Genomic DNA, 21,832 nt, shown 5'->3' with positions numbered 1-21,832 from the left:
AACGAACATTTGATTACATGTTTTTATGTGAATATATGCTTTGATTTCTCTTGGACAGATTTCTAGGAGTGAAATGGATAGAGTTTTTGTTCTGTTTTTTGCAGTACTGAGGACTGAGCCCCAGGCCTTCACATTGAGCTACATCCTCAGCCCTTGTTTCTTAATTTTTTATTTTGAGATAAGTTCTCCCTAAGTTGCTGAGTTGTCCAGGCTGGGCTCAAACTTGCAGTCTTCCTGCCTCAGCCTCCTAGAATGTGAAGAATACAGGTGTGCACCTATGGGTTGTTTTTAAGAAAGAGCAAACTTGTTTTCCAGAACAAATTACACAACATTTCTACAGTCATGTTATAAAGATTCTATTTTCTCCACTTCCTCGCTAACACTTGTTATTTTCTGTCTTTGTAGACATTTTAATGGGGTTGAAGTGGTATCTCGGGACATTAATTTGCATTTCTCTTCTGACTAATGATGTTGAGCGTATTTTCCTGAGTTTTGGATGAAATGTTTATCAAGACTGTCATCATTTTTCACAGTGAGTGTTGTTTTTCTTATTATCAAAGGGAGACTCAAGCCTCCATCCCAGCCTTCCTTTACAGAGTTGGGATATCCCCTCATTCTTTTGCCACCCAAACTCCCTGCTCCTATGACCAACAAATATAGGTGAAAATATTCAACAGCATAAGTAATAAAAATGCAAATTTAAGTACAAAACAGATACTGTTTGTCTCCTAACAAACTGGCAAAGATTTTAACAAATCTTTGGCAAGGATGGAAAGAAGCAGACATTGGCAGACATCTCTATCAACAGAGGCTTTTTAGAGATCAGTTGAATCACATACATTAAATGACTTAATGATATACTTATCTTTTGGTTCTGGAATTCCAAGTCAAGATTTTAATTCTAAAGAAATGTATGTAGACAAAGAATTAGCAGTGTATCTTTGAGTGTACAAAAATATGTAAATACTATATTTGCTTTAAAAGTTAAAGTAAATAAACAACCGAGCATGGTGGTGCACACCTGTAATCCCAGCACTCGGGAAGCTGAGGCAGGAGGATCATGGCGAGTTCAAGACAAGCCTGGGCTACAAAGTGAGCTCAAGGCCAGTCTGAACTGCATAGAGAGACCGTGTCTCACAGAGACAAAAAATTAATTAATTAATTAATTAAATAAAGTAAACAAAGATATACTAGAAGAAAATAAAGCAAATATACTAACTGTGGGTGACTTATAGTTGGACTGATAATAATAACTAATTTTCTTCCTTTTGCTTTTCTAAATTTAAAATATTTTCTTTAACACGCACACACAATTTGAGGGGATACATGTAACCTGTCTGCAGCTGAAACAAGAGTTTCTTTATAAGGAGAGGTCTAATTCTGGTGAAGAATTGGAGAAACAGCCACTGTTCAGGCGTTCTACAGCACTAGCCCACGTGGATGAATTGGAGCTTGTCAGGGAACCCAAGAAGCCAAGCACGAGTAACGGTAGGACTGTGTGTCTCAGTCACTCACGTCCTTGCTGGGATAAAATACCCAACCCCTGAAATTTAAAGGAGGACGGGTTTATTTCGGCTCACGGTTTGTAGAGGTTCCAGTCTGTAACTGGCTGGCTGCAATGCAGAAAAGGCACGGTGGAAGGGCCTGGCAGAGGCGAAGTTGCTCATCTCTTGGCACTCAGGAAGCAGGAAGGGTAAAGGGAAGACCTGGGAGGGAGAGAAATGTTTCCAGGCCACGCCCCCAGGGAGCCGCCTCTTCCAACCAGACCCCACCTCCTAACCACCTGTAAACCGCCATCATCCAATCACTTTCCAAGGTCCTGCCTCTGAGCACATCTGTGAGTCTACAGTGTAGCATCTGATGGTAGGCCTGGCCTTCTGTTGGTCGGCAAGGTACATCTGCAAAGATGAGCTAGTGTCAATTAAACGGCCAGTAAACATCAGGGCAACACCAATTAAAACCACAGTGGTCCAGCACTGTACACCCACCAACATAATACCTAACAGTGGTGAGACGAGGAGCAGCTAGAACTCTTACACGCTGCTGGTGGACGTGCACATGGCTCAACGACTGGAAAACTGTCTCCCAAGGTTTCCTAAGGCGAAACACGCGTTCATCTTCTAACCTAGTAATTCTGCTCCTAGTAATGTACCCAAGTGAAATAAGTGCATATGTCTACCAAAGTGTTTAAGAATTGTTATAGCAACCTCATTCATGAGAGCTTCAAACTGGTAACCAACCACATATTCATCAAAAGGAGGATTTGTCTTTGAACAAATAAGTTTTGATGTATATATAAGACAGACTGCTATGCACTAATGAAAAAGAATTACATGTAATATAACTGAATTTCATAGATAAATTGGGCAAAAGAAGTCAGAGCTAGAGCATTAAAAACAAGAAAACTAATCTATAGTGATAAGAGTTGGAATAGTGGTAAACTTGGCATGGACTTAAGAGAACTGGAGAGGGGCTGGAGATTTAGCTCAGTGGCACAGCGCCTGCCTGGCAAGCGCAAGGTCGTGAGTTCGATTCCAGGTACTGGTAAACAAACAAACAAAAAAGAGAACAGGCTATAGTGTGGAAATGTTCTTTTAATCAGGGTCATTATCATGTGCATCTGTGCATGTACAAAATGCGTTGAATTCACCACAGTTACGTGCAATTTATGCACTCTACTGTATATATTTTGCACCCCAATTAAAAACAGGAGCTGGGCATAGCAGTGCACACCTGTAATCTTGGCACTCTGAGAAGCTGAGGCAGGAAGGTCACAAGTTTCAAATCCAGCCCAGACAACAGAGCAAGTTAGCAAGATCCTGTCTCAAAAAATAAAAATAAACCAAGGGCTGGTTATGGAGACATACTCCTGCAATCCCAGCCCGGAGGAGGACCGTGGTGAGTTCAAGGCCAGCCTGAACTGCATAGTGAGCCTTGTCTCAACAAAACAAAATAAAACAGGGGCTGGTGGTGCAGCTGAGTGTGCAAAGGCCCGGGCCTACGTTCAGTCCTCAGTACTGAAAATAACTAGATAAACAAGACGTATTTATCAGTAGAACATTACAGTAACAAATACCGTGGGACTATGGCCCAAGTTGGACTGTGGCTATGGGAGGGAGAAGGACCCAGTGGAGTCCATTCTGGTGCTGTGTTGGGAAGGTGCGTGGGGTTGGTGCAAGTAGAGCAAGTGAACGTCCAGGTCTGCTAATGCCGCCGTAGTGCCGTGTAGTGCGGGTGGTGTGGAATGTGGGTGCAGTGAGGGTTCCTCCGTGCGCAGTAGGTTTGGGTGGACCAACGCATCTGCTTGAATAAGGCCACTGCACAGCCCAACACAAAGATGGGCTTCCCCCGCCCGGACTCCTGGCCAGCACAGGCTACCTGTGGTCTTAGCACCTTTGGGACCTTAAGTGTCGGCCTCTCCAGGGCTAAGTGTCTGCTGGTAGCACTGTTCTGTTTTAGAAGGCGACAGCTGAAGTCGGATGGCTGCAAAATTCCTGGACAATAGGATTCTTTTTTGTTTTTGGTTTTTTTCCGGTACCGGGAATCGAACTCACAATCTTGCGCTTGCCAGGCAGGCGCTGTGCCACTGAGCTAAATCCCCAGCCCAGACAATAGGATTCTTGAAGTAAGATACTTGATGCTCCCCAGCACTCTAACGTAGGGGTCTTAGTTACTTTCTCATCGCTGAGACATGATACTCAACATCCACAGAAGCATTACTTGGCTCACAGTTTGTAGAGGTTTCAGTGCATAGTTTGCTGATGCTAAGGCAGAGCGGCATGGCAGAGGAGAAGCAGCTCATGGCTTGGCAGCAGGAAGCAGAGAGTGAGGTCCGGGAGGAGGGGGAGAGATGGACCCTGGCTGACCATGCCCCCAGTGAGCCACCTCCTCTAACCAGGCGTCACCTCCCAATACCACATTTAGCTAGAAACTCAAGTGGACCCAGCCACTGGTGGGTATCACGCCCCCTTGATCCAGTCACCTCTCCAGAGCCCCACCTCCGAGCACGTGGGGGCGTGGAGGAGATTTCAAGGGACAAACCATAACAGCAAGTCTTTCTGCAGATGGCAGTCCTGGCTGTGTTCGCTGCCTGGAACGTGGAGGGTGAGGATGTAACCCTGTGGCAGAAATGATCACCTAGCTGCGGAGCTGAGCCCTGCAGGGATGCTGCTGTAGGCAACAGCATTTAGACTGCAGACCAGGCAGCTGTTGGAGCCCCAGCTGTTGTCTTCCCACATCTGGGAGGCAGCCGGGTGACCAAGAAATGCTGCCTCTTCTTGGGGCAAGTTGACTTCGGCTGAGACTGAGGAACACGGGATTAGGGACCAGCCTGAGAGCCTTGCATGTGGGGTAAACGTGGTGTTGGCAGCTTTGCTTCCCCTTTGTGTTTATTTGTTTCAGCTTCTAAAACACCTAGGTGAGATACATTTCTTTGTTCTCCTGAAAGTCAGCGATAGATGGGCAGGCTACTAAAATAAATGTTGGCGCCGGGTGTGGTGGCGCACGCCTGTAATCCCAGCACTCGGGAGGCTGAGGCAGGAGGATCGTTGCAAGTTCGAGGCCAGCCTGGGCTGCAAAGCGAGCTCGAGGCCAGCCTGAACTGCATAGAGAGACCTCGTCTCAAAATAAATAAATAAATAAAATAAATGTTGGCAAAACTGCAATCAAGTTCCAAGGGCCTGGAGTGTATGCTATGACTGTATGCTGCTGTGGTTCTTGGTTTGTCTGGTTTGGGTTATTTAAAGTCAGAATCTTAGCCGGGTGTGGTGGCATATGCCTGTAATCCCAGTACTCAGGAAGCTAAGGCAGGAGGATTGCTGTGCGTTTGAGGCCAGCCTGGGCTACGTAGTGAGTTCAAGGCCAGCCTGCAGTACATATTGAAACCCTGTCTCAAAAAACAAAACAAAAAAAGTCAGGATCTTGCTATGTTGCCCAGCTGGCCTCGAACTCCTGGGCTCAAGGGATCCTCCTGCCTCAAGCTACCTAACAGCAGAGAGTACAGCTGTGAGCCACTAGGCCAAGAGCTAACTTCCACCATAGACTTTCGGATTTTGTTCTGATTAATTTAGTGAAAAGTAGCTCAATTCTTTCGAAACTTATTTTAAGTGGTTTTTTGTTTTGTTTTGTTTTGTTTGCTTTAGGGTGAACCTAGAGAAACATTAAAGCTACCTTCGTCCTTTTCCTATCAAGGGGGTCTATCAGAGGCAGCTACTGAGGCCTCCTATTTTTAAGGCATTTCCACTCCGGCTGGTTGAAACTTGAGCATCTCCCAGCCCCGAACGAGCGGTGATTTAGCTCCCAGCCAATGGACAGCTGTTCTTTCCCTGTAGCTGCTCTTGGTCCAGCTTCTTGGAGTCTCATCCTATGTGTGTATGCACAGTTTCGAATCCAGCCAGACTCCGGAGCGCCCTAAGCAGATTTCTGCAGCTTCTCCCGGGCAGGGCTCCTTTCCCTTTGGTAACTTGCCCACGAATTCCAGAGAACTGAGGAGTCTCACACTCTGCCCTTCTGCTCGCAGCAGGAAGTGGGCTGTGTGTTCACCCCCTGACCTCACCGCCCAGGAACTGGCTCTGGACAGAAACCGGGGACATGGCTCACCTTGTCCGCTCCCTTCTTCAAAGGGTCGAAGGCCTGTGTGACCGGCACCAACGGTTATCAGCTGTGTTTTGTTCCCTGCGACAGTCGTTCACTGTGACCAAGCTGGCCGAGAGCTGATTTCTGTCACTGCTAGAAGTATAAATACCTTTCAGCTGATTTTATAGTTTTAATTTTTTTTTTCCGGTACCGGGAATTGAACTCACGACCTTGCGCTTGCCATGCAGACGCTGTGCTGCTGAGCTAAATCCCCGGCCCCATATATCTTTAATTTTATGGAGTGGTAGAAATGTTCTACATTAGGCATGTGAGAGACGGCTACATGACTGTAGAGCTGTCACAACGCACCAAACTGTGTCCTAAAAACCCAGTACTTCTCTTTGTTGTTGTGCTGAGGATGGATCCCAGAATCCTGTGCGTGCTGGGCAAGTGCTCTCCCACTGAGCTACAGCCCACCCCCAAATCAGTATGTTTTGTTCTATGCAGATTAGACCCCATTAAATTCATAAAAAAATAAAAGCAACGTTAGTATTAAGCCAGGTATGGTGGCACAGGGCTGTAATCCCAGCACTTGGGAAGCTGAGGCAGGAGGATATCTGTGAGTTCAAGGACAGCATGGACTTGTATAGCAAGAAAGTATCTCAAAAGAAAAATCAATTATTAAATATTTTCACATAAGGAACCATGTAGAATGCAATGTAGGAAATGCCTTTGTGTGGGCGTGGTGGTGCACACTTGTAATCCCATCACTTGGGAGGCTGAGGCAGGAGGATTGCTGCAAGTTCAAGGCCAGCCTCGGCTACAGAGTGAATTCAAAGCCAGCCTGAACTACATATGGAAACCCTGTCTCAAAAAAAAAAAAAAAAAAGGAAATGCCTTTATGATTAACATTTACACCACAAAATAATTGCACAAATACAGCCAGAAGCTCCTGAATGCACCCCACAAAGGTGACCTTGTATTTCTTGAACCTTGTATTGCTTATCCCCATGCTGTTCCTGTCACCGTCACCTCATACAGATGTATCACCCTGCTTCCTCTGTATGCCTCTCCACGACTTCAGGATTGTTTCCCCTGCTGTTAAACTTTACATGTGTGTTTCCTCCATCTCACTGTTTCTAAATACTGCGACAACGAACAGCCAAACCCACAACCGTAATGATATTTATACAGCTTGCAGCCTTGGTGCGGAACCGAGGCGAAGTTCTCTAGACTCTTTCCGCGTCGAACTAATTGCACTTCCCTGGGGACAGACGCGGAAGGAGTCGCTGTCAATTCTTCCTCTGCCCCGGGAGACAGTGAGTGCGTACGTGCTCCGGGCAGGTGGGGAGTGTGCAAGGTTGGCCCCGCTCCAGCAGTGGCAGCAAAGACTCGCAGGTGTGTGTGTGTGTGTGTGTGTGTGTGTGTGTGTGTGTCGGGGCCAGCACGCTGCCACCCACCAGAGCCAGCAGGCGCCGGGTGCCAGGGGTCAGCAGCTCGCTGGACACGGGCTCACCTTCTGCCTCCGGAGGTCCCTCCCAGCCCCCAGATGCAGGCTGGACCTTTAACTCTCTCTGTGTCACCAACCACGCAGGAAGACTCAGAAACTCCGTTCGTCCTCGTTGTTCCCTTCTGGGTATTTTCTCAAAAGAGTTAAAAACAGCACGCTGAGGCCACCCATGTGCACCCATCTTTATAGCAGCACAACTTATAACAGCTAAATATTGGAAACGGCCCATCTGTCCACCAGCAGATGATTGGGTAAAGGAAATGGGGTATTTACACCTAATGGAGTACTACTCTGCTGTAAAGAAGGATACATTTGAGTCATTTGTAGGAAACAGATGCACCTTGAGACCACAATGTTAAATTAAATAAATCAGACCCAGAAGCTGAAATACAAATGGTTTCTCTTCTATGAGAAACTCAAAATATAAACACAGAGTGAAAGAAAAAATAGGTAATGGGAAACAGAAAGCTGGGTCTTCTTCAAAATGGAAGAGGACCAAGGGCAGGGAGGGAGGGGGAATGTGTAGGAGAGAAAAGAATTGAGATGTGTTCCATGTAGAAGAAGTGTGATCATTACGTACTCCATACTACTAAAAAAAGGAAAACTGAAAGAAAGTCCCCCCCCCCAAGGAAAAAGAGAAGCGACTATCACTGCTTGTCTTTGGGACGCCTTTGTTCCGGCGCTCGAGCCCTGCCGGTCCCCCAAGCCTCAGGCCCCTGTGCCGCCTCCTTCTGACCTCGGCCCTGACGCCCCAGTTCTAAGTGATAGCTGCTGCTTTGGACTTTTATCTTCGGCTCTTTTATCGATGTCTGCCCTGTGCTATCTCTGCTGTAGCACCTGTCTTGTTTCCTCAAGTAAATAGAATGAGCACCTTGGGATCTGGGAGCTGGTGGCGCACGCCTGTGATCCCAGCACTCGGGAGGCTGAGGCAGGAGGATCGCTGTGAGTTCAAGGCCAGCCCGAACTGCATAGCGAGACCCTGTCTCAAAAAAAAAAAAAAAAAAAAGTTAGGGACCTGTGTGTCTCTTTCTTTTTGTGTCCTCCTGTCCCCAACTTTTAACCCTCATTCTTATACCCAGTAAAATGCCTAACACAGTAACTGTTGTATAAATAAACGATCTCAAAAGATAGTTTTTGTTTCACCAAATTTAAAACAACAGAAATACTCTGCCCCCCTAGAACTGATCTGTAAACAGCACAGCGTTCGTACGCCCTAGTTTCACAATTCCATTCTTTCGGTTCATGCGAATCCTGGAAAAGAAGCTGATCACAGCAGTCAGCAGTGAGACCACAATCAGAAACGGAGCCGGCTCCTGCCGCAGTTCTGTTTTCTCATACCCTCGGCTTATTCTAAGTGGAGTTTCATTTTCTTTTCCATTGTTCTTCTGAGCTGTAACAAGCCCCTCCTCCTCGGTTCATTCCTTGGTTTCCCAACAGGTCCGTGTGATCAGCAGTACAGTCAATTTCCTGAAATGCCATACAGCTGCGCCGCAGGCAAGCACGTTCTCGTCAGAAGCAGGGAGACCCGGAGCAGAAGCGCCCAGGTCACAGGAAACTCGGAAGCACCAGCCCCTCCCTTCTTCTTTTCTTTCGTTTTTCTTTTCTTCTCTCTCCGTCCTCTTCCCCCTCCCCCTCCCCCTTCCCCGCTCCCCACCCCACCCCGCTGTCTCTCCCTTTCCCTCTCTCTCTCTTCTTTCTTCATCTTTTGTTTCTTTCCATAATGGGAACTAAACCCCAGGGCCTTCTACCGAGCTACATTTCCCTAAAGCACCCCTCCTTTTTGAGGCAGAGTTTGGCTAAATTGCCCAGGCTGGGCTCAAACTTGTGATCCTCCTGCCTCGGCCTTCCAGAGTGCTGGGGTTACAGGCCTGTGCTAGAGGAAAATGTAATGCAGCAAAAGTGATGAAAAGCATCCCACATCAGCACGCAGCCACATACGTTTTTTGCATGTTTTTCTTTTTACTTCAAGTCAAGCATAAAAAGTTTCTGTATTTTTCACTGAAATCCATTTCTGCCGTTGGAACTTGGGGCATTCCCATTAAGAAACAAAGAGGCGGGTGCTGGGGATATAGCTCAGCAGCACAGCGCCTGCCTGGCAAGCCCAAGGTCATGAGTTTGATTCCCAGTACCAGAAAAAAAAAAATCAAAAGAAAAGACAAAAAGAGGGGGATTAATTTATTCATAATTTATTTTATGAAAGATAGTTCAATCAAATAATTTTAAAACCATATAAAAAGCTTAAAAATACAGGAATGTTCTTCCTGTCTTTCTCTCCCTGCTTTTTCCTCAGAGACAACTACCTAAAACTGCAGCAGCTTTTCACTGAGTACCTACCTGTATCTCTAAATAAAGTGCGTATCCTATCTTCTCTGGTTTTTTGTTTGTGTTTGCTGCGCTGGGGTTGGAACCAGGACTCCACGCTGGCTATGCTAGTGCTCTACCACCAAGTTATACCTCCAGCCGTGTTCGTTTGGTTCTGTGACATGGTCTCACTGAACTGCTCAGGTTGGCCTTAAAGTTTTACTGCAGTCCTCCTGCCTCAGCCTCCCAAGTAGCTATGATTATAGGCTTGTACCACCAGGCCTGGATGTTTCACCTTAGTTTCAGACATGATCCATTTCTTGTTATAGAATCCTTTTCTTTATTTTTTATTTATTTATTTATTTTTGGTTTTTCTCCGGTACCGGGAACTGAACTCACAACCTTGTGCTTGCCAGGCAGGCACTTTGCTGCTGAGCTAAATCCCCGGCCCCCTTTTCTTTATTTTTTAAAGAATTAATTTTAGTGGTACATTTTAAACATATATAATGCTCACATTCATTCAGGAAATTATACTCTACATTTTATATATATAGATAGATAGAGATGTAGATATATATATATTTTTTGGTCTTCTTGAGACAGGGTCTTGCTACGCGGTTCAGGCTGGCCTTGAGCTCACTTTGTAGCCCAGGCTGGCCTCAAACTCACAGTGATCCTCCTGCCTCAGCCTCCCGAGTGCTCGGATTACAGGTGTGCACCACCACATCCAGCTCCTATTATATTTTAATTCTTTTTTTTCCCATTTCCCTCCCTTCACTTCAATCCCTCCTCCCTTCTCCCTCTACAAAACTTTGTTTCTATGGTTCTCTTTCCATCCTTTTTTATTTTTTATCCCTTATCCCTCCCTCTCCTCCCCTTTGCTCGCTCCCTAGTTCCTTTCCCATTTCTTCCTGCTTCCCAGTGTCTGTCCTCCACTTTGCTCCTTGTTTACCCTTTGAGTCTCTCACCCCAGAGAAACAATCGGTACTTAGACATGTGTATCCGATTTTTTTCACTTAAAATTATGTTCTCAAGGTGGATCCATTCAGCTAAAAAGGTCTCCAGTTTATCCTTCTCTACGGCAGAGTCATAACCGTTTAGCTGTAGGACTGTGTGTCTCAGTTACTCGCGTCCTTGCTGGGATAAAATACCCAACCCCTGAAATTTAAAGGAGGACGGGTGTATTTCGGCTCACGGTTTGCAGAGCTTCCAGTCTGTCTTTTGCACAGGGACAAGACAATGTTAGTGTTCCCAGGTAATGTTTGCATTGTTATGATTATCTCAGACTTCAAGTCTTCTTTATGTTTTGTTTCGTTTTGTTGTTTTGTTTGAGACAGGGTCCTGCTATGTATTCCCGGCTGGTCTTGAACTCACGATGTAGCCGAGGCTGCCTCGGCCTCCTGCCTCCGCCTTCTGAATGCTGGGGTTTCCAGGCACGTGTCTGCACACCCCACTTGGAGCATCAGTCAGCCTTTATCCTCAGTTTCTGTGGATCAGGAATCCTGGGCAGGCTTAGTTGGGTGTTTCAGCTTGGGGTCTGTCCTGCAGCTGTGGCCAAGAAGTTAACCCTGGGCCGCAGTCCTGTCTAAAGTGGGGGTGACAATCACTTCCCCGGATGCTTGTCCTGGCAGCTGAGTCGGCTCAGGCTGGGGCCAGAGGCCAGGCTGGGCTCAGGGAATCCTGCAAGGGGCTTTGACGTCCTCACAGAGGTACAGCTGGCCTTCCCTGAGCAAGGGACCCGAGGGACCGGGGGGCACAAGCTGCCGTGTTTTCTCTGAGCCAGCATGGTTAGTTACCCTTTGTCACCTGTAATGCAAAGGTCAGTGTAGACCCAGGAGGCAGGAGCTCTATCAGGCGACCCCATCAAGAGTGTCTTTTGCCAGGTGTATTGACGCGTGCCTGTAATCCCAGCACTCCACAGGCTGAGGCAGGAGGATTGCGCTGAGTTCGAGGCCAGCCTGAACTGCATAACGGAGCCCCTGTTTCAGAAAACAAACAAACAAAAAAAGATGGTCTCTTCAAATTCTCTAGGCTTTGTTTACATAAGCAGGAAGAAGAAAATACCAGAACAGTACTTTTTCTTATTGACAGCATTTTTCCCATTATGAGAAGTCAGCTAATTTGATTTATTTAAATTGTATGTCAAGTATTCTGTCACTCTTTAATTCTCAGTTCTTCATTCATTGATGGATGTAATGATGATTTTTTTCTTGTGATAACACAAATGGATTTTGAATCCCATCCAATGTTTTTGTGACAAGTATTTCAAACTTCTTACAAAGCTTCTCCTAAAGTATCCACAAATATTGCTCTGCTAATCTTAAAAAAAAAAAAAAAAGTCAGAATTCAAATTATAATGCTCACTTACCTGATTAAAAAGTCAGCACTAGGGGCTGGGGATTTAGCTCAGCGGCACAGCGCCTGCCTGGCAAGAGCAACGTCGTGAGTTCGATTCCTGATACCGGCAAAAACCCAAAAAAACCCAAACAAACAAACAAAAAAAAAAGTCAGCTCTGGCTTATTCTATGAAGACATTTTGCTTTACTTTTTCATAGTCTAGTTTTTTCTTTGAATCCAAAATGAGTCCATAAGGATTAATATACTTTCACTTCATCCTTATAATTTTCAACTAAGTTCACTCCAGCACTCAAGAATGTCAGTTAAGCCGGGCATGGTGGTGTGCACCTGTAATCCCAGCCAGGCAACTTAATGACAGCCTGTCTCAAATTTAAAGAAAAAAATTTAGGTGATGGTCTTTTTTCATTAAGTTTATTGGCACAATTTAGACATACATAAGGATCACATTCATCATAGGGAATTTGTACCTGTACATGATATGTCTTAATACCTCTTTTTTTCTGCATTCCCCTTCCCTCCTTTCAACCCTTCTTCCCCTCATTATTTACAAAGTTTTGTTTCCATTTTATCCTTCTTTTCTCACTTGGAAAAAAAAAAATTAGGGGCTGGGGATTTAGCTCAGTGGCACAGAGCCTGCCTGGCAAGTGCAAGGTCATGAGTTCAATTCCCAGTACCAGAAGAAAAAACAAAAAACAAAACAAAAAAGCAAAACAAACAAACAAAAAAAATTAAAGGAATGGAGATGTAGCTCAGTGTGAAGGCTCGGGGTTCAACCCCCAGCACCACCAAAAAGAAAAAAATCAGTGAAGGACCTCCTCCCTTCGCCAGATCTGCAGAGTGAGGACTGTTCTTACACACGCACACACACACACATGCGTGCACACACAGTTGGGTTATTCTTTAAGCAAGCTCATCAGCTTTTGGCCAAATGCACTTGATAGTTTGAAAGGAACTTCTATTTTTATATTTTGGTTTTTTTTCCAGTACCGGGAATCGAACTCATGACCTCTCACTTGCTAGGCAGGCACTGTGCCACTGAGCTAAATCCCCAGCCCCTATTTTTATAGTTTGTGATGAAACAGTAGAGAATCTTATTGTGATTCCATTTCTTTGTATAAACTGAAACCTGAAAATAGTTCCTTGGCTGTTGGTGGCATAACATCTAATTCAAATCTATATGCTCAGATTTCTCATTTGTGTGTATGATAAATATATATGGAGAGACAGAGAGAGAGACAGAGAGAAAGAGGGAGAGAGAAAGGGAGAGAAAGAGGGAGAGAGAAAGGAAGAGAGATGCTGGGCATTGACTCTAGGACCTTCACAATAAGCTACAACCCCAACCTTTTAAAAAAATTTTTTTTAAATTTTGAGACAGGATCTCACTAAGTCACTACGTTGCCCAGGCTGGACTCAAACTTCTGAATCTCTTACCTCGGCCCCCCGAGTGCCGGGGTCACAGGTGTGCACCGCCGTGCCTGGCTCAAATGCTTGTTTTCAAAAAACCTGGATGAATGTTGTTTGTCAGATGCCAGTGGTTTGACTGCCAACATTGCTTCCTTTGATTTAGATGGATGCAGAGAATTAGCGTAGTAAATACAATTATGAAATAATCCTGCTTCACCAGGTGAGGTGTTTCCACCTGTAATTTCAGGCCACAGCAGGAGGATTCTGAGTGCTTGAACAGTCTGGGCAGCCTGAGCTACGCAGCAAGACCCTGACTCAAAAACCACACACATGCACACGCGCACACACACACACACACTAACCCTCTTTTTGACTTGTTTTTGGTTTTTTGACACAGGGTCTTGCTGTATAGTTCAGGCTGCCCCTGAACTATCTATATAGCCCAGGCTGTCCTCAGATTTGCAGCAATCCTCCTGCCTCAGCTTCCCAAGTGCTGGGATTATAGGCGTGTGCCACCATGCCCTGCTTATATTGACTATTAAGAACCAGTCTTTTTTTAGGAAGGGAAGAACTATAGTATGTATCTTATGAATCCTAACTTTTTAGCTTTAGCAAAAATACTATGTTGAAGAAACAAATCCCTTTAAACAAAGCAACTGAGGAGAGTAGAGGCCTTTAGAGCTTCAGGACCCCCAAGTTAAGGAGCCAAGGAAACTGCTGCATCCGGAGTCACCACACAAGGCTGCGAGAGGAGGGTGGTGTGGGGCGGGGGGCTAGACATGCAGGGTCTGTACTTGCATCTCAATGCAAGGGGGACCACTGAAAGATTTTAAAGCAAGGATGGTGTGATCTGAGTTACCTTTTTCATCTTATTGGTACATTTGTGCTATACATAGTGATCACATTCGTCATAGGGAATCTGCACCTGCACACGGCATATCTTGCTGCTGCTCGTTTCCCCATTCCCCTGACCTCCCTCCACGAGTTACTTTTCAAGACTGTCACTGCCCTAAGGGAAGCATGGCTTGGAGGGGACATGAATAAAGGCTGGAGGGCTGGCTACCAATTGGGTGTCGTGACCGGTGAGGCGTCTTAGATTAGTTATTGTCAACAATGAAAAACAAGGCCAGCTGGGGGAGCAGAAGAGTGTGGTTCTCTCCTAGCACCGCAAGGAGAACTTGGGCCAGGTCAGCGACTGAAGGAATGGGGAGGCTCAGCTTGGAAACCAGGCTGGAGGAGCTGTGGCCACACCACAAAGTCTGTCTAGGCACACCACGGCTTTCCCCTCAACTTCAAATGGTACCAGGCGAGGACCTGGGCGCTAGAACTGGGGTCCCCCTGTCTTGGTTACTTTTCTCTCGTAGCTGAGACAAAATACCTGACACCCAAAATTAAGGAAGGGAAGGTTTATTTAGCCCACAGTTTGTGGAGGTTTCAGTCCATACTTGCCTGGCTCCAAGGCAGAGTGGCACATGGCAGAGGGCAACAGTTCATGGAGGAGGAAAACAGCAAAAGCAACCACAGCAAAAGAGAGAAGTGGCGGCAAGCAGCCTCTTTCTCTCCCTTACGTATGTAAACTACCTGCCCCCCAGCGGCTACAGCACAAAAAAACATGGCCTGAGCCGGGCACAGTGGCACATGCCTGTGGTAATCCCAGCACTTGGGAGACTGAGGCAGGAGGATCTCTGTGAATTCAAGGCCAGCCTGGGCTACATAGTGAGTTCAAAGCCAGCCTGAACTACATAGTGAGACCCTGTCTCAACAAACATAGTCTGGTAGGTTGAATTAATGATTCTCTCTATACCTGTGCCCTTTGCCATGTAACTTTGCAGTTTTCCCCTTCTAAAAGAAGTGTGTTTCCTCATTCCTTGACTTGTGCCTTGTCTGCGTGACTCGCTTTTCTCGGTGAGATGGGACATAGGCAGAGGCGGGAAATGCGCTTGGGTGTTTGGGATTGGCGGTGTGTTTCTGCCATCACCGTGAACTGAACATGTGGTAGCTTGCCCATTCAGCCCAGGGGGCTGAGACAGGTGGAGCAGACACATCTGCCCCGTGGCAGCCCCGCGAGCTGTGTTGCAGATGAGTGAGTGTCCTGGTTCCTGCCCTCATTGCTGAGACAAAATACCTGACATACACAACTAAAGGAGGTTTATTAGCTCATGTTGCGATCCGTGGTCAGCTGGCTCTAAGGCAGGGTGGCAGAGGGGCGAGGCCAACAGGAAGCAGAGGCGTGGGAGAGGGAGATGAACCCTCCCAACCCACACCCCCAGTCACCTGGGCCCTCCACCAGACCCTGCCTCCCACACCGCCCAACGGCAGCCAGCACACGGCCACACAACCCACTCACCTCCCAAGAGCCCCACCTGGGACTGCAGGAGGCTCTGGGGGAACAAGCTCACCTCCCAAGAGCCCCACCTGGGACTGCAGGAGGCTCTGGGGGAACAAGCGGATATAAAGCTGGAAAATGAGAGGTTGGTTGAGAGCAGCAAGCGTCCCCCGCCAGCAGAGTCCTGTGAGCTAAATAAAGTGCACTGGTGGAAGTCTGAGATTTTTTTTTTTTTGTGGTACCGGGAATCGAACTCACAACCTTGCGCTTGCCAGTCAGTCCCTTATGCTACTGAGCTATATCTCCAGCCCTGAAGTCTGAGATTTTATGGCCACTATGCAGCCACAGATGACTAGCTACACTTGGCGGATACTCAGAGGAGCGCCTCCGAGGTGGTGGAAGGGTCAGCAAATAAGCTTTAGTTATGGAAAATAAGGGTGTTCCAGAATGTGGAGAAGTCTAAAGGGACCTCTCTATACCAAAACCTACTGAGGTGGGACTATTTCAAAATTCTTTTCACCATTCTACATTGTTTCATGGCTTACGAAGCACTTTAGCAAACTTGATCATAAAACCAGTACTTTTGCCGGGCATGGTGATGCACACCTATAAGCCTAGCATTTGGGAGGCTGAGCCAGGAGAATCACTGCTAGTTAAAGGCCAGCCTGAATTAGAGTGAGACCCTGTCTTAAAAAAACTAGAAAAGGGGCTGGGGATTTGGCTCAGCGGCAAAGCGCCTGCCTGGCAAGCGCAAGGTCATGAGTTCGATTCTTGGTTCTGGAAGAAAAATGAAAAATAAACAAAAAAAACAAAAACAAAAAAAAACTACAAAGAAGGACCAGAGGTATAGCTCAGCAGCATAGTGCCTGCTTGGCAAGTGCGAGGTCCTGAGTTCAATTCCTGGTTACTGCTCCCCCCCGCAAAAAAAAAACATAAAAAGAAATCTTACAACTCAATGATAGACAGACAGGTAGCTCAATTAAAGAAAGAATCTGGTCAGGCATGGTGGTGCATGTTTGCATGTTTATAATCTTAGCACTTGGGAGGCAGAGGCAGGAGGATTGCTGGGAGTTGGAAGCCAACCTAAATTACATAGACCCTGTCTCAAAAAGACCAAAAAAAAAAAAAAAAAAAAAGGAGCTGGAAGCCAGGCAGGGCTGTAATCCTAGCACTCTGGGAGGCTGAGGCAGGCAGATCATCAAATTTGAGTCCAGCCTGAATAATTTAGTGAGACTGCTTCAAATAAAAAAGGGCTGGGGATATGGGGACATAGCTCATTGTAGGTGCTCTGGATCCAATTCTCAGTACTGTGTGGGAGGAAAGCTCGGCTAGGATTGCAGCAGAGTGGCAGAGCACTTGCCTACCATGTGTAAGCCCCAGAGTTTGAACCCCTACACTATATTGAAAAAAAAAAAAAAGAATAGCACTGTCGTTTTCATCTCATCCGAAACCCCTTGAGTACCACTCTTCTCCTGGGGTCTGAGAGCACCCCGAGCACCTCTGTAACAGATCTCACCACTAAGAGAAAGCATCTCTACGCGGCCACCTTTCTGACCAGATGGACAGCTTGTTCTTATATCCATCACTCATCCCTTGAGCTTTGTGTGTCAGGCCTGTCACTCCTCTGTCCCAGCCCTGTTCCCTGAGTGAAAGCCAAATGCTCCTTATCATTACACATAAAACCAGATCGTGCTGTCTCCTCCTGCTCCCCATCTCACTCACTGGCCTCTCCTGAGTGCCTTACACAGGCAAAGGAACTTCATATTCCCTATGTAAAATACTGTTTTCCTAAGGATCTGCCTGGCTTTCTCCACTTTCCAATCTCCGCTCAAGTGTCATAGTAAATGAACCTTCCTTGGTCAGCCTATTTACCAGGACCTTCAATATTTGGTATACTTTATTTATTTGTTCCCCCTGAGAAAATGAGAAAAAATATTTTGTCTACTGCTGTATCCCCAGCACCCATACCATGTCTATAACACAGTTCTTACATGTTGAGTACGTAAGTAAAAAATACATAAATGTTTCTTTGGATGAGTATAAAACTAAAACAGATGACATCTGTTAACTATCAGTTAGAGACTGATAATTTAGAGCGCTAGATAAACTTATTCCAACCCAACAGTTTAGTTCTCTATGAAATGCCAGTGTGTGGCATATTCCATCATCCCACGCAGGAGAAAGGTGTGCAGGAATGAATGGGATGGAGAGCGGAAGACAGTTGTGCTATATTCCCATTGGTTATCGAAGAATGAAAGCGAACTTTAAACACACAGCCCAAGACACAAGCCTATAACCCTCCATACCAGGTAATCCAGACTTTCTAAAACCTGGGTAAAATGTTTTGACATATGAACATGGAAAATGTTCTCTGATGTTTGTTGTTTATATCTAGATGTTTGTTGTTTACATCTGCCTCCTCAGCCTCCCAGAGTGCTAGGATTACAGCCCTGCCTGGCTTTGTTTTTTTCTTTCTTTTTTTTTTGTTTTTTTGTTTTTTTTCCGGTACCAGGAACAGAACTCACGACCTTGCGCTTGCCAGGCAGGTGCTTTGCCGCTGAGCTAAATCCCCAGCCCCTCTTTTTTTTTTTTTTTTTTTTTTGAGACAGGGTCTCTCTATGTAGTTCAGGTTGGCCTCAAACTCGCAGGATCCTCCTGCCTCTGCCTCCCAAGTACTAAGATTACAGACATGCAGCACCATGCCTGACCAGATTCTTTTTTTAATTGAGCTACTTGTCTATCGTAACACCTCACATGAGAATAGTGGGGACTTTGGAGAGGTGACTGGGTCATTGTGGTGTTAGACCTGAGCTGCCGTTAGCACGAGGGGTCTGGTCAGAGGTGGGTCACCGTGGGCATGACCTGGAAGGTCAGAGCTCCCTTCCCAGCTTCAGCAGCACATAACAAAATTGGAAAGGTTTGGAGATTCTGGCTCGAGGAGCCCCAGAGTCCTGTAAGCGTAGCTTCATTGAAGATTTGGTAGGAGCTCAAGAGACCAGAATGCTGATAAAAAGGCGAACAGAAAATGCCAAGCTCAGGTTTCAGTTGAGAATAAGGACTCGATTGGCAGCTGGACTCCAGGCCATGTGTTATGTTCTGGCAGAAAATTGGTATACATTTTGCTCATGTATTGAAACTGCAAAAGACATAGGGTGGTGGATTAATTAACCTAGCAGAGAAAATTTCAAGGCAGCCCAACATTTAGGGTGTGACAGTACTGTTGGGAACTTTTAGCCAGTTCTACATTGAGAATCAAAAGGAAACCGCATAGGTGACTTTATTTTTAGGTGACTGATTTTAAATGTTTGAGTTTCACCAGAAAGGAAGTATCTATAAAGCTGGCACCCACAAAGATGGAGCAGAAGAGAGCTTGGTTGCTGAAAAGATTAGCACTAAAAAGAAGCCAAGTGAGGGCGAGAAGTATCAGTGTGAAGGAGATGGCAGTCTGAGGTTTTCTCCAGAGCTAATCTAAGTGTCCTCTGACTGAAGTCATGCTGGGGGGATAGCAGTTACGGACTCTCTTCAGAGGGTTGATCCAGCACATTCATCATTCGTTCCATCTATATGACCATTTGGAGTTTGACAGCCTTTAGGCAAGAAGAAAAAAAGACGTTTTATTCGTGTGTCTGTCTAGTTTTGGCTGTAAGATGATCAAGGTCTCTGAGGTTTTGAAAGACTATTTTAACTAAGGATTTTAAAGCCTCTTGCTGACTTCTATAGCTGTTACTATGGCTTTGCAGCCTTATTGAAACATAGTTATTGAAACATAGTGATAAGCTACAGGTGTAGCTGGAGCCTGCTAGCAGGGATCAGTGTGGTGATTGGAGCCCCTTTTTGTATGCAGACTATATTACCACTATTTCTCATACATCTTTTTGGTTTTATTTCCCTGCTAGGTGTGTTTAAGACAAAGTTAAAAAGAGACTTGTGCTCCCAGTCATCTTTTTTAGCTTTGATCTCTAAGGGCCAGTTGTTGGGAGATCAAGCAGCTTTGAATTTTTGTTGAAGCTTTAAATTTTTGTTGAAGCCCAATTAGTCTGTTACTTGTGCTTTTGGTTCGTATGTAAATCATTGTGAAATCCCCTATCATGAAGACTTTCCCTTATGTTCTCTCTTTAAAGTTTTAACTTCTGCACATGGTGGTAAGGGCCCCACCTCACTCTTTTGGATGTGGATATTCATTTCCAACATGTCTCACTGAAAGGACTGAATCTTCTTCAGTGAATGGTCCTGGCATCCTTGTTGAAAATCACACGACCATATATATAGGTAACTACCCCCCCACCCCCCGAGTCTCCCTGTGCAGTTCAGGCTAGCCTTGAGCTCACGATTCTCCTGTCTGAGCCTCATGAGTGCTGGGATTACAGGAGTGCGCCACCCTGCCCGGCATTATAGGGTAATATTTTATCTTTTATGAGATAGGGTCTCACAATGCATTCAGGCTGGTCTTGAACTCTGTATCCCAAGCTCTGCTTGTCAATTAACATACCCATCTTGACACATGTAACTCTTAGCTATACTGGCTTCCTAAAGACATCATCATCTGACCACTAACAGCACCTACCTTCACCTCATTTAAACTTAAAATATTAAGACACGGCCATTAATCGTCCTCAAAATACTGCCTGCAATCCCCTGCTCGGAACACTTACTCCATCCATCTGGGCACTTTCTGAGCTTGGGTTAGTGTCTTTAGCTGCACTGGATGTCCTCAATGTCCTGAACTGATGTAAAAAAATTTACCTCCCATGTCACTCAAACTTCAGTGCCAAATCCACTAAGGTCAAACAGCGTGTTTCTCTGAGCCTGCCTTCCTGTTAGAACGCAGGCAGTCACAACTTTCACTAAATTTTATCACACTGAGTAGAGGAACTCATTAAAAAAGACTATTTCAGCCACATAAGCACTTTATATGAGTGCATAATATTGGTCAGAGAAGAAACACGGTGGAAATACTGGCAGACGTAACTAAACACAAAATGTAGTACTGCTGGAGGAAGGCTTATTCTGCTTGTGGCAATTACTGAAGCTACTTCAACCAACTCTTTCATTTCTATAGTAAATGGAAACAAATGCATACTTTTGTATTCTGGGTGAAAAAGGTTCAGGTCATTCCCTGTTTAACCTTAACTTGGCATCTTCCTTATTGCAGAAATTTTACAATTTGCTCTAAAATGCCCCTAGTAGGGCTGGGGGTATAGCTCAGTGGCTTAAGTGCTTGCCTCACAAGCCTCAAGTCTTAAGTTCGATTCCTGGTACAAAAAAAAAAAAAAAAAAAAAGCCTGGAGTAGACACACTACCTAAGACTGGGAATTACACTGGAGGTTTAAAAACACTGTCCGATAGAAACCTTACAAGCTTGTGAGCTCTTACTTACCGTGCTAAAAACACTGGCCTTACAAAGGCTGGCCTGAGCTCAACCAGAACAAGTAAATCTGAGCACAGGTTAGAGAAGAAAGGTGCAGATGTAAAAATTAAGTGAAACAAAGTTCATTTCTGAGATGAGTCTTGAGATGTTGCCTAAGCAGCACCTGAAATTCACATCCTCCTGTTTCAGTCTCCCAGGTATTACTCGTGTGTGCCGAGCCTGACTGAGTCTTAACCATGAACTCTCCAACTGGCAGAAGCAAGACCAAAGGTGAAAGCCGATGAAAACTCATCTCAAAAACATACAGGCTAAACAGGATCTGGGTTATTAAAACAGGTTAGCCTTAACACCTTCATGGAATCCATTGATCTCGATCAGAAGTAGTGATTCCCTCAGAGTGCTCCAGATCCTAGACTCATCAGAAGGCTGGGTCATCTTTGTCTTACCTCATCACTTACTCTCTAATACAATAAAGGATGGATCCTCTTCTAGGGGAGTTCAGTAAGGCCTACACCAGATGCCAACTGTTCTCATAGCAAATACCGACCTAGGTGCTGGAACAGTTTTTATTTCCCTAATAAAACTATAAAGCAGTGTGTGTGTGTATACACATGAATATATATACATAAAAATAATATATAAAATAACCATAAAACTGAAGCTTTTTTCCTATCTTTATTACTTTACAACACAAGCCCCATCTGGACCCAATCTAAAACTCACATTAAAATATTTGAGTGGCTACCTCTTCTTCTAAAAACTGGTTAAGAATGGATCTAGAAAAATCCAGGCATATGGTAATTTAAGTTGCAAACTGCAGGATCGGAATTCTATGGAAAGTAAAGTTATCAACAATCCCAGGCAGACATTTTTAAGAACATGCCACTCAATTTTACAAATGAAGGCCTAAAAATATTGCCTAACCAATTTAGAGGCAGAGTGACATCCTAACTAAAAGCAGGTTGTAGGGGCTGGAGGTGTAGCTCAGTGA

This window comes from Chinchilla lanigera, unplaced genomic scaffold, assembly GCF_000276665.1.
Source record: "Chinchilla lanigera isolate Chin_1 unplaced genomic scaffold, ChiLan1.0 scaffold00019, whole genome shotgun sequence".
Lineage (NCBI taxonomy): Eukaryota > Metazoa > Chordata > Mammalia > Rodentia > Chinchillidae > Chinchilla > Chinchilla lanigera.
The sequence above is the reverse complement of the archived record's forward strand: the minus strand, read 5'-3'. Positions refer to the sequence as shown.